Here is an 18175-nt window from a genome sequence, read left to right on the forward strand (position 1 = left end):
ATAAAGGAAGCCTAAGAGATGGCATGGCTAATGTTGAAGAAATTAGTCTTAACTAAGTGGAGAGAAAGCAAGGAGTCATTGAAGGATTTTAGGTAAGTGAGTGAGATAATCAGATTTGTGGTTTTAGAAAGATTCATCCCAGCAATAATAAAGGCATATTGGAAAATAGAATATTACTCAGGCATCAGAAAGGATAAAATCTTACCATTTACATCAATGTGGATGAAACTGGAGGGTATTATGCCAAGCGTAATAAGTCAATCACAGAAAGACAATTATCATATGGTTTCACTCATATGAGGAATATAAGAAACAGTGCAGAGGCTCATAGGGGAAGGGAGGGAAAACTGATGGGAAGAAATAGGAGAGGGAGAAAAACCATGAGAGACTCTTAATTCTAGGAAACAAACTGAGGGTTACTAGAGTGGAGAGAGGTGGGGGGTTGGGGTAACTGGGTGATGGACATTAAGGAGAGCATGTGATGTTACATGCAACTGAAGAATCACTGAACTCTGTATCTGAAACTAATGATGTTCTAAATGTTGGCTAATTGACTTCAAATAAAAAATTAAATAAAAAGGCATATTGGAAAGAGATAAAATTGGCTGTAGGAAGGCACTGAAACTGGAGATTTTTACAGTCCATATGGGGATAAACTAAGGAAGAACCACTAAGGGTAACAAGGAGGGAATGGGTAAAGCATTTTAATGAAAGGTGAATCCAAAGACCAGGCCACTAGTGTAGAATATATCAGGGATGGGAAGGTGTAGATGGCAGGATGGTTTCCAGCTTCGAAGGTGGATGGTTCACCAAGATTAGAAATAAATATAGCAGAAAGAGCAAGACACTTTTGAACATGTTGCATTTCCTGAAGTGGGAGAGAAGGGAGTGTGTAATAATTAAAAATATTTCAAGTCAATGGGAAAGAAAAAAGACCATATACTCTTCAATATTGTGATGAACCTTGATTCACGGGGTGCATTTAGGGAGAAATTTCTATAAACTCTCATCAACCAGGTGTCTTTAATGAACACACACAGACTTGATCATATTCACCTACTCCTCAGAGCCAAGAAAAGAGCAATAAATGCTACTCACATGATTATTACAGTACCCACATCTATACTGAGGGGCTCTGGAATATCACATCAAATACACAGGGATACTAAGATGTTATATATTTTCTTTTTTTTTTTAAGATTTTATTTATTTATTTGAGAGACAGAGATCACAAGTAGGCAGAGAGTCAGGCAGAGAGAGAGAGAGAGAGGGGAGGAAGCAGGCTCCCTGATGAGCAGAGCCCAATGCAGGGCTCAATCCCAGGACCCTGAGATCTTGACCTGAGCCGAAGGCAGAGGCTTAACCCACTGATCCACCCAGGCACCCAGTATTATACATTTTTAAGGGAAATACAGTAATACCTGTCAAATGCTATCGAGTAACTACCACCAACTGTCTAGGCCTGACTCCTTCATAAATAGAGGTGTTAAATATTACTTTTGACCTAGGGGCACTGTGAAAGCATTACTGAGACACTGAGGACACAATGGACTAAAGAAATTTGGAAACCTCTGTATTATTATATTTTTGACAGATTTCTCCTTACATAACAATAAACTCTACTCTCTAAAGTCATAAATAGGCAAACACATCCCAGAATTTGTCTCATCACTATAGATATTATTCTATAATAATATTTTTTACTTGAGTTTGAGCATCCAATAGTGACTTTATAACAGGATTTAAGTTGGGGAATTTCTTTGGAAATTCTCTGGAATACTGTTTTGCAAATGCTTTTTTACCTGGTCTGGAGTTTATGTCAGATGTTCTAAAGTTCTTGCTAATCAGGTGATCCCACATTTGCCCAAACATGGAATGCATAAAAATTTTACAAAATTCATGAATAAGATGTGAAAAGGGAAATTTTTTCTTACTATTTCAAGTTTAAAATGTCCTTAGACAGAAAATCTACCGGTCAATGTAAAATATATATTTTGTCACCTCATTCCTCTCTACTCTCCACCATCAATATTAACAGCATGAATTAAGGTCTGCAGAAAATAATCACTTTCTATCAAGCCAAAATATTCACCCTAACCATGGACTGACAATAGCTTGAAGCTTAGAGAAATAAACACAATGTCTTCCATGTTTTTCTCCTGGATGTGCTTCTGTTCACTACCATATTTTTCTTATTAGTACATGTAATAAGGCATTTTCCATTAAATGGACACCCCCTCAAAAAAAGGTTTTTTTGGATTTTAATGTGCAAAAGAATCACCTAAAGAGCTTGCTAAAAATGTAGGTTCCTAAGACCCACTTTCATGAGATTCTGATTCAAAAGATATAGGGGATGGTCCAAGAATCCATGTTTGAAACAAGACCCTTAGATGATTCTGAGGTAGATATTCATCATCCTTTGAGTGACTTTGCTCTAGAAGAATGGTCCCCAGAAAACCAGAGACACATTGTCTTGTTGCTTCAAGGTAATCCTCAAAATGTCTTCAGGGTTCTAGAGATAGTTTCTCCATGATTCTTTTCCAGGGAGACTCTGATCAAATTTTTAGTCAGAGGCCTTAAGTCTCCTTGTCATTTGCCACATATTTAATGATTTTACAAGGTCCCTTGTAAGAAGAAAAAGATGGAAATAACAGATTGCTACAGTGAGGTATTGTTCTCAATTTATTCACACTCAGAATGAACTGTGAGTTTTAACTTCAATGAATAGAATGCCAGTATTTCAAAGCTCCTGTGTGTAATCTTTATCCAAAAATTATGTTGGCTTGCTTTTAAAATGTTGTTACTAGGTAACCAGACAGGGATCTGCTAAAAGAATCCTTATCAAAAAAGCCAAAGGCATTGTGACTGGGCCATATCACTGCCAATCATTTCTGCTGGAGTTGGGAGGTAAACTATTAAAGGGGCCACACTATGTTCCACCTTGGAAGAATATATCCAGCTGAAGGCAAACTCTTTGTATTCCTCCTCTAAAAGTAGGGCAATAATATGGTGGCCCATCTCTTCTCAGATAAGAAAAAAGCTTCCTCCTAAGCAAGGCAATTGTTAAAGTGTATGGCACTACCTGAATGTCATGTAATACTGTTTTTAATAGAGAATAAGAGACAATGACACTTTGGTGTGTAGGTCTCTTGGTGCCCTGAAATTTTACATCATTGATTATCTTAAGAGAACTGGAATTAAGTCCAACTTGGAGAATAAAAGTCATTGAAATGTTACCAGAAGAAGACAGAGTGTGCATATGGAATAGCGAGAAAAATAACGTCCAATTTAGGAAAGAAATCAGAGTTGGAAAGAAAGGTTTGCAGTTCAGGAGCCTACAGGCAACCTCCTGGGCTCTCGGAGATCAGAACTGCCATCCTGTTCAGTGGAGGCTGTTGAAAAGAATGATGGCTCTGAGTCAGGATGATAAGGTTTTAATTTCTTCTCTGCTACCTGTGACTTGTATGTAACCTTGTGCAAATTATTCAGTCTTTTTAGGCTTCAGTGTTCTTATCTGAAAATGGGAATAACAATAATACATATTGAATTACCTCAATGGTTGGGCTAATCCATAGAAATATTCCATTTGAAATGCCTTATCAATGAGTAGGCCTCACACAGGAAGAGCCATCCCACCGTTGGGGTCCAATCAGCCACATTGTCGGGGAGAGGTCTTAGATATGTCTTTGTCTTATCCCTCATATTTTGTAGTTGAGGAGAAAATGTCACTGAAGGGGAAAAAAGACTCACATGTGCTTACCAGTATGGAATAAATAAACTCTTTGCCATCAGAAACAGCTGTGACAAGGTAAAAATGACTCGGGTTTGAATGTTCATAACCTCTCTTCCCTGTGTCCCCTTCAGCTGGCCAGAAAAGAATCGTAATTGCTCGTCCAGTGCCACCACCTTCTTAAAGGGAAGCTATGTCTTTCCATATTATAAAAACATGGCGATGAGGAGTGGGGGAAGGGACAAAAATGAGTAAAGAGAGGTAGTAAGGAGGTTTGGGCGAATCATGAGAGAGCTGGTCCAAGCATCTGTAGGATGTGATACATATGAAAAAGGGGAGAAAGTAAGAGGGTTGCTACGTTGCTGTTAACCAGGTATTTGTGTTTCTTTGTGGTTTTATGAGATGTAAGTAAAGGATTTCAGGTATTTCAAAATTATTTTTGGTTACTGGGCCACGTGTTCTCGACTGTAACATAACTTGAATCAAAGCGATATATCATTAACAATAATGGTTCCATGAATCCTGAAGAATGACCGAGTCTACCTTTAATGACTTTAATGTTTCCCACATACCATCCTTTTCTCTCTTGGGAAGAAGGCAACAGATAGGATAAGCCCAACTCAGCCACTCCCGTAAGTCCCCTGATATTTTCCATGAGAGGAAAAGATCCAGGGCCAGAGACTAGGATGGTCCTTCCCTTCTTCCTGGACTCCAGCAGCCTAATAAGGCATGGAATCTCCACTAAGATGAAAATGGGGTGGTGAGAAGTACAACTGGATCTGGAGGCAGAAGTACAGCTGGATCCATCTAGAGCCACACCCCGCTGGCAATGGCCTCAGCTCTGACCCGCACTCAGGGTTAAGGGCAGGGAATGAGAAGACTCACACACCAGAATGCTTTTCCTGTATTTCCATAGGGGAAGGACAATAAATAAAGATGATGCATACTAAAGGCAGGTGACCACAGAGAAGAGGAAACAGATGCTGCTTTTCTCTTGGGGGTAATGTACCATCTAAGAATCTCCGTGAAAGTAGGGGCAGGGGCTTTGCCTGAGGATTCTTGCTGACATGAAACAAAACGGCTGCGTCTTCCCCTTCCTGTTGGGTAGCGTGCCTCATCCTCATTTCAATTATTCTAAATGTTGAGATCATAGGTTCCAAAATTAAGTAACACATAAAAAAGCTGGTGAATAAGAGATGTCAAGGAGAGTATTATTCTATTATTTTCTGAACTTACCAAACAAGGTAGCATCACTAATGTCCTGAGTAACTGAGTTGTCATAAATATCCTGAGAAATGGGGAATAAGATATTTTTAGAGCCAAATTGGAAGAGATGGGAAATCTATAAATGGGCGATAAAAGGCTGGTTTGCTATCCTTCCTTGGGTGAACTGTGGGCTTGTACAATGGCTGTTTTTTCTGACTATTTTCATTACCGAACAGCCGAAAGACAATGAACTAAAAATTAAAACATTAACTATAACTTAGAAAATAATCAGAAATAAAATGGTAAATATTAAAATGGATTTTCAAAAGAAAATAAAAAATCTGATTAAAAAATTCAGAAAACTAAAATCTTAATTCATTCAAGTTTAAAAAATAAGAAAAAATAAGGATTGACCCTTAAAATGATAGAAAATAAAGAAGGCAATGTTAAAACAATAAAACTTAGATATGTGTGTTGTGTTTCATATAAAAGAGCCTTTCTGCTGAGACTACTACTGAGCAGGTGTCCTACTTCTCCATGACCCTAACTGGCCAGTCAATGTTCCTCTGAGAATATCCTTCAAAAATCAACACTATCTCAATGAAACTTTTTTTTTTTTTAAGAGATTTTTATTTACTTGAGATAGAGAGAAAGAGCATGAGCATGGGAGGGGAAGAAAGAGAGGGAGAGGGAAAAGCAGATTCCCCACTGAGCAGGAAGCCCAATGCAGGGCTCCATCCCAGGACCCCAAGATCATGACCTGAGCCAAAGGCTGACACTTAACCAACTGAGCCACCCAGGAGCCCCAATAAAATTTTAAAGAATGTGTTGAAATGATTGTTACAACTGTGATGAAGTGTAATTAGAGGAAACAGCAGAAAAATGAAAATAGTATTAAATTTAAATGAAAAAGGAGACAGAAAGCTAAAACCAGAGGTATTAAAAGTTAGAGGGCCCAAGTCAAATAATGAAAGCATAAAGTTTTGATTTATGAAAGAAAATTAAAAAAAAAAAACTAGCTGGTAAGAAATGAGGAGGTTATAAAAGATTTTAAAATAAGACATAATAAACATTAAAAGGACCATGAAATGAGTTAAAAAAATGAATATATGAAAGAAATGAATAATAAAATGAGGAGCTTCAATTCAAGAAACTTGGGAAATTAAAAAGATTTATGTACTAAAAAGTACAGTTACCTTAATGTTATTTGTTTTATGGTTTTATTTCTCTTTTAAGTTAATAGAGAAACTCTTGGTAGAACAAAAGAATAAAAACATTAATTCTAAAAGCACAGCAGATGCAAGCAAGTGGCATAAGAACCTATTAATAAGCACTCACTTTGTCCCTGTACCACAAGTCTACTGGGGGAGCTGAGGATAAGGGGACAGCACATGTAGACCAGTGATTCTCAACCCTGAGTGCATACTGGAATTACCTTCTAAAATAACACATGCGTGATGCCTCATCCCACACCAAAGAATTTAGAATTTCTAGCAATGGGGCCCCAGATTATTTTAATAGGCAGCCAGTGCAGAGAACTACTGCCTTAAAGTCTTCTTCTTCAATATGTGATCAAGCTCCCAGCTTTGAACATGATCTTCAAGTTTCAGATACAATTAAAAGAGGTCAACAATATTTTGAGCAGATAGATAAGAGTGTATTTCAAGTTCAAAGACATGCTTGCCGGTCAAGAAAATTCCATGAGACCTCCTATCTTATTTCTCCAATAATATTCTATTGTGTGTATAACCCACAGTTTCTTTATCTGTTCATGAGTTGATGGAAACTTGGATTATTTCCATGCTACTTATTTCTATTTCTTGGCTATTGTGAATAATGCTAGTGAACATGGAAGTGCCATTATCTCTTCAAGATCCTGATATCATTTCCTTTCATATACACCCAGAAGTTGGATTGCTAGATCATATGGTGGTCCTATTTTTGGTTTTATGAGAAATCTCCATACTGTTTTCCACAGGAGCAATACCAATTTACATTACCCACAATAGTGTACAGGGTTCCCTTTTTTTCATATCCTGATTAATATTTGTTATCTTTTGGATTTTGATAAAAGACATCCTAGTAGAAACGAGGTGATATTTCACTGCGATTTTGATTTGGATTTCCTTGATGATTAGTGATACTGAGCATATGTTCATACACCGGTTAAATCATATAACTGTTGGCCATTTGTATATCTCCTTTGGAGAAATGTCAATTCAGTTCCTATGTCATTTTTTAAATATTTTATTTATTTATTTATTTGAGAGATAGACAGTGAGAGAGAGCATGAGCAAGGAGAAGGTCAGAGAGCGAAGCAGACTCCCCATGGAGCTGGGAGCCTGATGTGGGACTCGATCCCGGGACTCCGGGATCATGACCTGAGCCGAAGGCAGTCGTCCAACCAACTGAGCCACCCAGGCCAGTTTGTTTGTTTTCCAGTTATTGAATTGTAGGAGTTCCTTATGTATTTTGGAGATTAATCCTTTATCAGACATATTGTTTGCAAATATCTCTCATACTATAGGTTGCCTTTCATTTTATTCTTTGTTGCTTTTGTTGTTTAGGAGCCTTTTAGTTTGATGCCTATTTTTACTTTTATTTCCTGTGGTTTTGTTGTCATGTCCAAGAAATCTTGCCAAGGCCGAAGTCCAGAAGTTTTTCTCTGTTTTCTTCCAGGAGTTTTAAAGTTTCAGGTCTTATACTGAACTCTTTTATTCATTTTGAGTTGATTTTTGTGTATAGTGTGAGATAGGGGATCAATTTCATTCTTTTGCATGTGGATATCTGGCTTTCCCAGCATCATTTAGAGAAGATACCATCCTTTCCCCCTTGTGTATTCTTGGCATCCTTGTCTTTGTATTCATGAGACTATTTCTGAGCTCTCGATTCTCCTCCATTGGTCTATGTTTGCTTTTATGCCAGTATTATACTGTTCTGAATATTGAGACTTTGTAATACATTTTGAATCAGGAAATTTGATTGATGCCTCCAGCTGTTTTTCTTGCTCAATATTGTTTTGACTATTTGGGGCCTCTTGTGGTTTTATAAATATTTTATCATTTTTCTTCTATTTCTGTAAAAAATGCCATTGAAATTGTGATAGGATTGCATTGAATCTGTAGATTGCTTTGGGTAGTATAGATATTTAAACAATATTAATCCTTTCATCCATGGGATATCCTGCATATTTTATTTGTGTCTGCTTTAATTTCTTTCATCGGTGTTTTACAGTTTCAGTGAATAAATCTTTCACCTCCTTGGTTAAGTTTATTTCCAAATATTTTATTCTTTTTAATGTTATTATAAATGGAATTGTTTTCTCAACTTTTTTGGATAACTCATTGTTAATGTTGTAGATTTTTAAATCTAGGCTTTCTTTATCGCATTAAAAAATTTTCTTCTCAGTTTATTTTTTTTTTAAAGTCATATGTTAGTATTGAACTTTCCAAGTATTTTTTTGTGTTTACTATGATTTTTATTATTTTTCTCCTTTCATTTTAATGTGATCAAATATATTGATACACTTTTAAAAATATTACATGAACTGTGAATATCTGAAAGTAAGCCAATTTGATGATTTTACATATCATTAAATTTTATTTGATAGCCTTTTGTTTAGAATTTTTGTATCTATATTCATTTAAGATTTTTTATTTTAATTTTTTTGTGGGGAGAAGTGTTTTAGCTTTGGGATTAAGGTTACCCTGACCTCATAAAATCAATTGAGAGACTTTTTTTTAAATTTATTCCTTGGATGTATTTGAGATATTCTTCCCCTAAATGTTTTATAGAAATTATCAGGGAAACCATCTGGGCCTGGTGCTTTGTTGTGGAAAAAGTTCTAATTACAGATTCAATTTCTTTAATAGTTACAGGACAAATCAGATTTTCTTTCTCTTCTTGTATCTATTTTACAGACTTGTGCTTTTTAAGGTATATGTCTATTTCATGTACATCTTTAATACTATTGGCATAAAGTCATTCAGAATAGTCTCTTTTACATTTCTAATGTCTAGTATTTCTGTGATGTCTGCCTTTTCTGATTTTTGTTACTTGTCTCTTTTCTTTTTCTCCTTGATTAGATTTGTTGAGTTTAGAGATTTCATTAGTCTGTTTCAATAGAACTGCTATAGAGGCTCTATTGAACCTCTAATATATGTTAATTTTCTATTTCATAAATTCTACCATTATTACTTATTATTATTTTTCTCCCTTTTACTCAATATTTATTTTCCTGTTGTTATTTTTGGTTTTTTGATGGATATTTGTTTTATTTTTATTTTTTGTTTAAATCCAAATTAGTTAACATATAGTGCAGTGCTGTTTTCAAGAGCAGAATCCAGTGATTCATCACCCACATATAATACCCAGTGTTCATTATATCAAGTGCCCTTCTTAATGCCCATCACCCAATTACCCCAGCCCCCAACCCAGCTCCTCTCTAGCAACCCTCAGTTTGTTCCCTGTAGTTAAGAGCCTCTTATGGTTTGTCTCCCTCTCTGTTTTTTCCTTTTTAAAATGTTTCCTTCCCTTCCCCTATGTTCATCTGCTTTGTTTTCTAAATACCACATATTATTGAAATCATGTATCTGTCTTTCTCTGACTTACTTGTTTCACTTGGCATAATACACTCTATTTCCATCCACATCATTGCATATGGCAAGAGTTCATTCTTTTTGATGGCTTAGTAATATTCCATTATATATATACACAACATTATATATACATCTTCTTTATCCATTCATCAGTCAATGGACATTGGGCTCTTTTCATATTTTGGCTATTGTTAATAATGCTGCCATAAACATTGGAGTGTGCCCCCTTGAATCAGCATTTTTGCTTCATCTGAATAAATACCTAGTAGTGCAATTGCTGGATTGTAGGGTAGCTCTATTTTTAACTTTTTGAGGAACCTCCATATTATTCTCCAGAGTGGCTGCATCATCTTGCATTCCCACCAGCAGAGTAACAGTGTTCCCCTTGCTCTGCATCCTTGCCAACATCTGTTGTTTCCTGAGTCATTTATTTTAGCCATTCTGATCAGCGTGAGGTGGTATCTCCTCGTGGTTTTGATTTGTATTTCCCTGATGATGAGTGACGTTGAGCGCTTTTTCATGTGTCTGTTGGTCACTTGGATATCTTCTTTGGAAAAGTGTCTATTCTTGTCTTCTGCTCATTTCTTAAGTGGATTATTTATTTTTGGGGTATTGATTTTGAAGAGTTTTTGAGAGATTCTGGATTCTAACCCTTTATCAGATATGTCTTTTGCAAATTTCTTCTCCCATTTTGTAGGCCGCCTTTTAGTTTTGTTGTTTCCTTCACTATGCAGAAGATTTTTATCTTGATGAAGTCCCAATAATTCATCTTTGCTTTTGTTTCCTTTGCCTCTGGAAACATGTCTAATAAGAAGTTGCTGTGGCCAAGGTCAAAAAGGTTGCCACCTGTTTTCTCCTCTAGGATTTTTATGGTTTCCTATCTTCTATTTAGGTTTTTCATCCATTTTGAATTTGTTTTTGTGTATGGCCAAAGAAAATCCATTCTTTTGCATGTGGCTATCTATTTTTCCCAACACCATTTGTTGAAGAAACTGTCCTTTTTCCATTAGATATCCTTTCCTGTTTTGTTGAAGATTAGTTGATCATATAGTTAATGGTCTATTTCTGGGTTCTCTATTTTGTTCTATTGATCTGTGTGTCTGTTTTTGTGCCAATATCATACTGTCTTGATCCTTATAGCTTTGTAATACAGCTTGAAGTCCGGAATTGTGATGCCTTCCACTTTGCTTTTCTTTTTCAAAACTGCTTTGGGTATTTGGGGTCTTTTCTGATTCCATACAAATTTTAGAATTGTTTGTTCTAGATCTGCAAAAATGCTCATGTTATTTTGATAGTGACTGCATTGAACGTGTAGCTTGCCTTAGGTAGTATGGACATTTTAACAATATTTATTCTTCCAATCCATCAGCATGGAATGTTTTTTCCATTTCTTTGTGTCTTCTTCAATTTCTTTCATAAATACCCAATTTTTTCAGCATATGGATCTTTTACCTCTTTGGTTAGGTTTATTCCTAGGTATCTTATGGGTTTTGATGCAATTGTCAATGGGATTGATTCCTTGATGTCTCTTTCTTCTGCTTCATTATCGGTGTATAGAAAAGCAACAGATTTTTGTTCTTTGATTTTATACCTTGGAACTTTGCTGAATTCATGTAACAGTTGTTAACAATTTTTTAGTGGAGTCTTTTTTATCCTTACAGTTTTTGATAGGTATTTAGATCATACATTTGTTTTCAAACATTCTTATTCTTTTAACACTACCTGCATATAAGACCAAGCTTTATTTACATCTTACAATTGTAGTTATGTAGTTTATTAACCAATTTAAATGCATTTGAATTTCCAGTGTGATTTCTTACTTTATTCTTGAGCTATTTAGCAGTATGTTGCTTAATCTTCAACAGCATTTTTAGTTTATTTTTTAGCTCTTTTCAAAAAATTTTTAAATGAACTTTTTATTTTAAATAGTTTTAGATTTACAGAAAAATTGCAAAGATAGCACAAAGTATTCCCACATATCCCATACCCACTTTCCTTTATTATTAACATCTTGCATTAGTGTGGTACATTTGTCATAACTAATGAAACAATACTGTTACCTTAGTAACTAAAACCCACATTTTATTCAGAGTTCCTTCATTTTTATCTTTTGCCCTTTTACTGTCTCAGGAGTCCAGCCAGGATACACATTACTTTTAGTCATAATCTCCTTGTCTCTCCCTGTCTGTGACTGTTTCTCAAATTTCCTTGTGTTTGATGAACTTGACAGTTCTGAGGAGTACCAGTCACATATTTGGTGGAATATACTTCAATCAAAATGTGTCTGATTTTTTTTTTCAGGATTAGATGAGGATTATTTGCTTTTAAGAGGAAGACCACCAAGTTAAAGTGGCATTCCCTTCATAGCATGTCAAGGGTCCATACCATCCATATGTCTTATTGTTGATGCTGACTTTTATCACATTGTTGAAATAATGTTAGTCAGGTTTCTCCACTGTAAAGTTACTCTTTCCCCTCATTTCCAAACTGTCATCTTTCAAAAGAAACCAGTATATATACAGCCTACACTTAAAGAGTAGAAAGTTAGGGGCACCTGGATGGCTCAGTGGGTTAAGCCTCTGCCTTCTGCCCATGTCCTGGGATTGAGCCCTGCATGGGGCTCTCTGCTCAGCAGGGAGCCTGCTTCCCCTTCTTTCTCTCTGCCGCCTCTCTGCTTACTTGTGATTTCTCTCTCTCTCTCTCTGTCAAATGAATAAATAAAATCTTTAAAAAAAAAAAGAGTGCAGAGTTATACTTCATCTCCTTGAGGGTTGTCTATTCTTATAATTCTGCATTGATTCAAATTTAATTGATTTATTTATTTAAATTTGATTGATTGGATTTTAAGATTTTTTTTTTTTTTTTTTTTTTTGACAGAGAGAGATCACAAGTAGGCAGAGAGGCAGGCAGAGAGAGAGAGAGAGGAGGAAGCAGGCTCCCTGCTGAGCAGAGAGCCCAATGCGGGACTCTTGATCCCAGGACCCTGAGATCATGACCGGAGCCAAAGGCAGCGGCTTAACCCACTGAGCCACCCAGGCGCCCCCTGATTGATTGGATTTTAAAAGAAATTTAAATTTTCTCTCCCATTTAGCAGTTAGGTCTATAATATATTTAGCATTAATTTTTTGATAAGCTATAAGGTCTGTGTCTAAGTTAATATTTTTTGGATATGGATGTTCACTTCCAGTATCATTTATCAAAAAGACTATTTTGTCTCTATTATCTAATGTCTTTGCTCTTTGTCTCAAACTGACTATATTGGTATAGTGCTATTTTTAGCCGCTCAATTATGTTGCATTGATCTATGCACCAGTTCTTTTGCTAACATCACACTGTCTTTATCATATAATCCTAACATTAAGTCTTGAAATCAGCTATTGTGAATCCTTCAACTTCATTCTTCAATAATGTGTTGGATATTTTTGGTGCTCTGTCTTTCCACATAAATTTTAGAATCATTTTGATGATATTTATGAAATTTTTTGCTGAAACTTTGGGATTCCTTTGAATCTACAGATTGAGTTGGGAAAAATTGACATCTTAACAATATTTAGTCTTCTATTGACTAAATATTCTTGTCCCAAATCATGTGAATATAGAATATCTATGCAATTATTTAGATTTTGTTTGATTTCTTTCATCACTGTTTTGTGTTTTTTTTTTTTTTCCTGCATTCAGGTCCTGTACATGTTTTGCTAGATTGCTAGATTTATACCTAAGTATTCCTTTCTTCCTTTCTTCCTTCCTTCCTTCCTTCCATTTGCCTTTTGGTGTTACTGCAATTTTTTTTTTTTTTTTTTTTGCTTTCAATTGCAATTACTCATTGCTCATATATAAGAGAACAATTGACTTTTGTTTACCAAATTCTTATCCTGTGATCTTGCCTTGTACCCTGTGATTCATTTATTATTTCCAGGATTTGTTGTTGATTGTCTGTGGTACTCTACATACAATCATGTCATTTGTGAATAAGAGTAGTTTTACTTCTTTCTTTCCAATATGTGTATCTTTTTTTTTCTTACCTTATTGCAGTAGCTAGGACTTCTGCACAGTAACGAATAGGAATATTAAGAAAGGATATGTTTGCCTTGATCCTGATCTTTGGGAAAAAAGAGTCCAGCTCTGCATCATTAACCATGTTGTTGGCTCTAGGGTTTTTTTAATAGTTGTTTTTTATTAAGTTCTCTTCTATTCCTGATGTTTTGAGAGCTTTTATCATGACAGGGTATTGAATTCTGTCAAAAGATTTCTCTGCTTAATTGATATGATCATATGATTTTTTTTCTTTAGTCTATTTTTCTGGTGACTACATTTATTTTCAAATTAGTATAAAACTCACTTGGTTATGGATTAATTTCTTTCATATACTGCTTTATCTGATTCGTTAAAAATTTGATGAGGAATTTCTGTATCTGTTCATGAGAAATATTAGTCTCTATTCCTGTGTTATAATGTCTTTATTTGATTTTGGTAATAGGGTAATGGTGGCTCATAAAATTAATTTTAAGTTATTTCTTCTGTTTCTATTTTCTGGAAGAAATTGTAGAGAACTGGTATTAATTCTTTCAATAAATGTTCAGTAGAATTCACCAGTGAAGTTATCTAGTCTTTTTTTTTTTTTTTGGAAGATTTTTAATTATTGGTTCAATTTCTATAATACATACAAAGCTTTTCAGGTTATCTATTTCTCCTTGTATGCATTTTGATAGTTTCTCTTTATCAAGGAATTTGACCATTTAAGTTAAATTATCTAATTTGTGGGTATAAATTTATTCACATTATTCCCTTATACTTTTAAATGTTTATAGGATAAGTGTCACAACCCCTCTTTCATTTATGATATGATAACTTATGCCTTCTCTTTTTTTCTTGGTTAGTCTAGCTAAAAGTTTTTCAGTTTTGTTGATGTTTCAAAGAACCTGGTATTAATTTCATTAATTTTCTCTGTTGTTTACCTCTTACTGATTTCATTAATTTCTAATCTAGTTTTATTTTATCTTATCTTTTGTATAAGTTATGCTTAAGGTATTCTTTCTCTTGTTTCCTAAGGTAGAAAATTGTTACTAATCTTAGATATTTTTTCTTTTCTAGTGTATAAATTACATATTATAAATTTCCCTCTAACAAGTGCTTGCACACCCTATAACTTTAATAATTTGTGTATTTTTATTTTCACTCAGTTCAAAATATTTTAAATGTTTCCTAAGACATCTTCTTTGTTCCATGGGTTATTTATTTATTTATTTTTAAAGATTTTATTTATTTATTTGACGGACAGAGATCACAAGTAGACAGAGAGAGAGGAGGAAGCAGGCTCCCCAGTGAGCAGAGAGCTGGATGCGGTCTAACAGGATGGAGTAGCCTTAAATGTCACCTAGATCAAGTTGGTTGTTAGTGATGTTTAAGTCGTACCCTTACTGATTTTCTGCCTGTTAGATCTGTCAATTACTGACAAAGAGATGTTGAAGTCTCTAACTGTTATAGTCTCTGTTAAAATAGTGGATTTGTCTATTTTTTCTTTCAGTTCAATCAGTTTTGCTTTATATTATTTTGATGCTTTCTTGGTAGGTATATATAAATTTTGAATTATAATATAATCTTACAGAACTGGCTCTTTTAACATTATGTAATATCATCTTACTCCTAATGATTTTTCTTGTTCTGAAGGGTGCTTTGACTAAAATTAACATAGTTAATCCAGATTTCAATTAGTGTTGCCATGGTATATCTTTCTCCATTGCTTTATTTTTAAGCTATATAAGTTTCTATATTTAAAGTGGATTTCTTGTAGAATACATATAATTGGAATTTGTTTTATGATCCACTCTGACAATCCGTTTTTTCACTGATGTATTTAGATAATTATTTTAGAATATTAGAAACAGTCTAGTCCACCAAACTTTAATCACATGAAATTTGAGGGATTAAAAAAACTTTATGCATGCATTTTTATCTTTCTCTTTATCTATTCAACTATCAGTATAAATAATTTGTGAGTCATACTTGAATAACTATATTAAAATTATAAACAATATACAACAACTAAGATTAGTAAGAACTGGACAAAGATTAAATAAAATATTTCTGAAACATTGAATTATATTTCATATTATAGAAGAAGTTTTTGTTTTCACTAAAATAATATTACGGTTTTTTTTTAAGATTTTATTTATTTATTTGACAGACAGAGATCACAGGTAGGCAGAGAGGCAAGCAGAGAGAGAGGAGGAAGCAGGCTCCCTGCTGAGCAGAGAGCCTGATGCGGGGCTCAATCCTAGGACCCTGGGATCATGACCTGAGCCAAAGGCAGAGGCTTTAACCCACTGAGCCACCCAGGCACCCCAATATTAAGTATTTTTAAGTAAAAGTATTAAATACATCTTTTTGAAAATCTTGGAATAATACTTTTGATATAGCAACTTGAACTTAAGTTCCAAAAATATATATAATAATGATTTTAATGAATATATAGCTAAAAATTGTATTTCATGAAGAAATTTAGATACAAACAGGTAAAAATGCATTATTGATTGTGCTTGCTGAATAATGATGTTCCTTTTAATTCTCACATTAAATTAGAGGTGTTTGCTTTTGTTTTTTGCTTGTTTAAAATTCTGGAATTTCTTTGGCATGATGTCAGTCAGTTGTTCTTGAGCACTTATCCGAAGGAATTACATTTTTATATTTTTAAAATTGAGTGACAAAGCCACTAAAACTCTTTGGAAAATTGTAAAACAGAAATTCTGTTCCAATTTGTAAGTATTCAGATAGGGATGTTTTTATGAGTCACATTTCGCATTACTTCCAGCATTATGATAAAAATATTTCACATATTCTTTTTCAAAATGATCTTTCTATTACTTCAGTTTTTCTCTTTCTGTTAAAATGTCATCTTTACCTTGAAAAGATGGATTAAGTGTGTTTGTATTTTTCAGAAATACTTCAAGCTAACATACTGCTAGAAGCTATTTGTTCATCATAGAAAAGGTCATAAAATTTTGAATACTAATCTTTTTGAGCAAAAGAAATTCATGATTCATGTTTAAGCTATATAACCTTTAAGTGCTTTGCCACGAAATTAGTGGTTAACATTTTGTCAGTGCACTGTGTTCTCTATACACTTTAACTCATACCATTCTTCCTAATACCCTTTTGTCATCCTTATTTTCCAAGTTGAGGAAACTGGATTTAACATAATGTTTAAGTTCCTTGCCCAAGATCAACTACAGAGTGTTTGGGGTCAGATTTTTCAAAAGAAGACCCCAAGATGAGGATTTGTTCCTTTAAGTGATTTATTAAGAACGTATTCCCAGGATTCATGGGTAAGAAAGTAGGAGAAGCAGGAAAGAGAAGAGAAGCCAAGCAAGTCGTGTCATCTCAGTAGTCTCTGCCTCAGCCTGATCTCCTGAACACCGATTGCAGAGTTTGTCCAACTATAAGGCAATAGATCTGAGCTTTTACAGTCTGGTCCACTCAGTAATGGCCATGCCACCTAGAAGGATCAACTCTCAGGCAAGTTTCAATCAGTTCTGGTAAATGACCTTTGTAGTCCCCATGGGATCCTCCTCTGAAGGGAATCCCAGGTACATGACTTTAAAAGAAAAGCCCATAGAAACTGGAGGATATCCTCACAAAACCTTTCAAAACTATATAAGTATCTGAGTGCAGCATTGCCAGTATTTGCTACAGTGGGTGACATAGTAAGTGGCCTAACCAGAATTAAACCCAAACTATATGGCTCTGGACCCCCAGTTCTTAATCATTATACTAGACTACTTGTGATAACCAGCAAATATCTGGGTAGGAAATATATTTCCACAGTCATTCTCCATTTACAAACACTATTAATATTTCACTCTGTTTTAAAGGTACTTTTCTGAAAAATTTACCAAATCAATGACATCCTAAGACATTTTGGCCTTTTGGACTCAACTTTTGCTATATGGTTTGCCCAGGAATTACACATTAAATGAATTTTACAAGAGATGCTATCTCTGTAAATTACTACCAGATTTTTTTTTAAATAAATTCCAGTCAAAGGAGTAGCCAATCTAATCAAAGAAATAACTTTGTTTTCCAGTGTGGATTTAGATGTAGATCATTCAGAAATTGACTTTCCATGTCAGAGGTGTATGTAAGCTAATCTAATAAGTCTACTACTTTACAAAACAGGTAGTCCTACAAGCCATAGTGATGTGCGTTTTGAAAGAAAAAAGTATTCAAGGAGCTCCTCACCATCCTAGAGTTCTGCCTCCCAATGACTGTTTGGTGACATAATCATCACTGAGCAGACATCTGTCTAAATTATTAGGGTGTTGCTCTAGATTAAATGACCCAGACCTGGAACTTTGCATGGAGATGGAGGGAATAATATGGATTTAGGGACTAAGCTCTCTCCTAGGGGAAAGGACAGGTCATCCTAAGGGAAATGGGTGGAGACTGATGGGCCTAAGTCAGGGTTATATTCCCTTTGGGTCTTCAGGGTAAGTACAAGTTAGTGAGAGCTCCAGCTTTCCTCTTCTACATCAAGAATCACTTCAGAAGTGATTCTAACTATTCAGTGGGGGTAATTAATACCTATCAGCAGACCATGAGGTATAGAACTGGGAAGAGTGTGTGGTAAAGGACAAATAAACTTGTT

The sequence above is a fragment of the Neovison vison genome, chromosome 3, assembly GCF_020171115.1.
Source record: "Neovison vison isolate M4711 chromosome 3, ASM_NN_V1, whole genome shotgun sequence".
NCBI lineage: Eukaryota > Metazoa > Chordata > Mammalia > Carnivora > Mustelidae > Neogale > Neogale vison.